Source organism: Melitaea cinxia, chromosome 25 (genome assembly GCF_905220565.1).
Source record: "Melitaea cinxia chromosome 25, ilMelCinx1.1, whole genome shotgun sequence".
Taxonomy (NCBI): domain Eukaryota; kingdom Metazoa; phylum Arthropoda; class Insecta; order Lepidoptera; family Nymphalidae; genus Melitaea; species Melitaea cinxia.
Genome location: NC_059418.1, coordinates 3,424,815 through 3,427,585, shown reverse-complemented (window position 1 = coordinate 3,427,585; position 2,771 = coordinate 3,424,815).

The window sequence follows — 2,771 nt, the reverse complement described above, 5'->3', positions numbered from 1 at the left end:
ATATCACTAAAATAAGTATCTAAGACGTTAAAAGATGTCGATTTTTTCGGCAGTATATAAAAACTATTGGAAAACAACTAACCTAGGAACAAATGACATCTGTAACTAGAAGAACAGCCATGTTGGATAAAAATTGACATCTGTCAAAAAGAAAGCGACCATCTAAAAAAAAATTTAGTAGGATTTATCTAAATGTCGTAAATATTTTAAAGCGTCGAAATAACATGAAAATTTTGCGGTTTTAATCTTTTGTTCTAAGTACTAAACTTTTTTAACCAACGTCAAAAAAGGAGTGGTTTCCAATTCGATTGTATATTTGTGTTACCGCATAATTTTTGACTGGGTGGATCGCTTTCGATGATTTTTTTAAATCGAAATCTGACGTAATTTTTATGCTATCTGTAATAATGAATATTTAATTGACAGTTTTGCGCATAGCCTACGCCATATATTACTTGTTGATGTAATTGTTTTTTATTTTGTTTGCAAACGAACATAATTATTTCATTCACACTCTTATTTAATCTGTATACGTTAGTACAAAGCTAACAAAATGTTAAGAATTTTCTACTCGAAGAGCGACATAAGTGTCATTCTCAACCGTCAATCAAAAATTACAACTCCCGGTAATTAGTACTATAAATTAAAAAAATAATCTACCTATAATAGACCTGTTATTATTGGCTAACGAACAGTAAACTTAATTTTGTATATTATTATGAAAGTGGTCAGTCGGTAGCATTCGTAATAATTATTTTTGACAGTTTTAACATGTCACTTGAATTCGTGTCATGAAGGCGTCATTATTGTTACACATTTGCCTAAATGTCATTGATTGACAATCTAATATATAAAATTCTCGTGTCACAGTTTTCGTTGCCATACTCCTCCGAAACGGCTTGACCGATTTTGATGAAATTTTTTGTGCTTATCCGGTATCTATGAGAATCGGCTAACATCTATTTTTCATCCCCCTAAATGTTAGGACTAGTCCACCCCTAAATTTTTATTTTTATTTTTTAGACAAAATTTTTAATTTCTATTTTTTTATGATACAACATTAAAAAATACATACAACCCTAAATTTTCAACCCTCTACCATGAACCCCTATTTTTAAATAGCGTTTAGCGGCAAGACAACGTTTGCCGGGTCAGCTAGTATTAAAATAGAATGGTTCATTATTAATAAAATAATAATTATGATGTGGATTTTGGAATTACGCGTAAACACCTGAAATGGGAAAAAAGTTTTTTTTCTTGAAGTGAAATTTCCTTAGGATCGTTGTGATTTGAAACTCGATAAAGAAACAAAAGCATAAATGTATATGAGATAACGAGATTGAATACATTACCAATCAGAACGCGTCAGAGGCGCGGTTTGTATGGCGCTTACGATCTTTTTCCACGAGACCGTGATCATAGTTGATAGAACATATAGCAATGACTTATCTTCCTACGACTTTTCCAGAAGTTTCACTTCTTCCGTGTGTGAATTGCACACACACACACACACACACACACACACACTTTTTATATATCTTTACTGATATAAAAATCCAAAATAATTGTGTTCTTATAAGCAAGTAAAATAAAACCATTTAATTAATGAATTTATTTGAAAAAAAAGAACTGAATCAACGTCAAGTGTTATAAAAGTATTTCGTCAATGATTAAGATAATTTGAATAAGATATACAATTATAATATTATTATAGGGACGATTAATTATCATCCCATTATAGGGAAAGTGAGCTGACAGTAGTAATTGAAAATTAAAAGGCAGCATTTTAAAAGAAAAAAGTTTATAAGAAAAAGTTTGTACATCTCTTGTTTTTAGCCGACTTCCAAAAAAGGAGGAGGTTCTCAATTCGACTGTATTTTTTTTTTTTTTTTTTTTTTATGTATGTTACATCAGAACTTTTGACTGGGTAGACCGATTTCGACAAATTTTCTTTTAATCGAAAGGTGGTATGTGCCAATTGGTCCCATTTAAATTTATTTGAGATGTAACAACTACTTTTCGAGCTATATCTAATAATGCGTTTTTACTTGACGCTTTTTTCGTCGACCTACGTTGTATTATACCGCATAACTTTCTACTGGATGTACCGATTTTGATAATTCTTTTTTCGTTGGAAAGGAGACATCCCAAGTTTAGTACCATGATAAGGAAACCAGGATCTGATGATGAGATCCTAGAGAAATCGAGGGAATCTCTTGAAAATCCGCAATAACTTTTTACTAGGTGTACCGATTTTGATAACTCTTTTTTTGTTGGAAAGAAGATATCCCTAGTTTAGTACCATGATAAGGAAACCAGGATCTGATGATGGGATCCCAGAGAAATCGAGGGAACTTCTTGAAAATCCGCAATAACTTTTTATTAGGTGTACCGATTTTAATGATTTTTAATTTAATCGAAAGCCGATGATTATCATGTAGTCACATTTAAATTTCATCGAGATCTGATAACTACTTTTTGCGTAATCTTTGATAATGCGTTGTTACTTGACTATTTTTTCGTCGATCTGCGTTGTATTACTCGTCGATGTAATTGAAGTCGGTTTTTTTTTCGTTTGCGAGCAAACACAATTATGGTAAAACAAACAATATTCTAACGAGAAGACAAATCGCGTGTAGTGATTTATTTGTGGTTATATTATTTGGAAATGATACACTGTAAAAAGGGTTGTTTTCGCAGTATGAATAATCATAATATTACGTTTAATATACTAAAAAGGTATTATATTTTTAAGATAAACCATCCAGTAA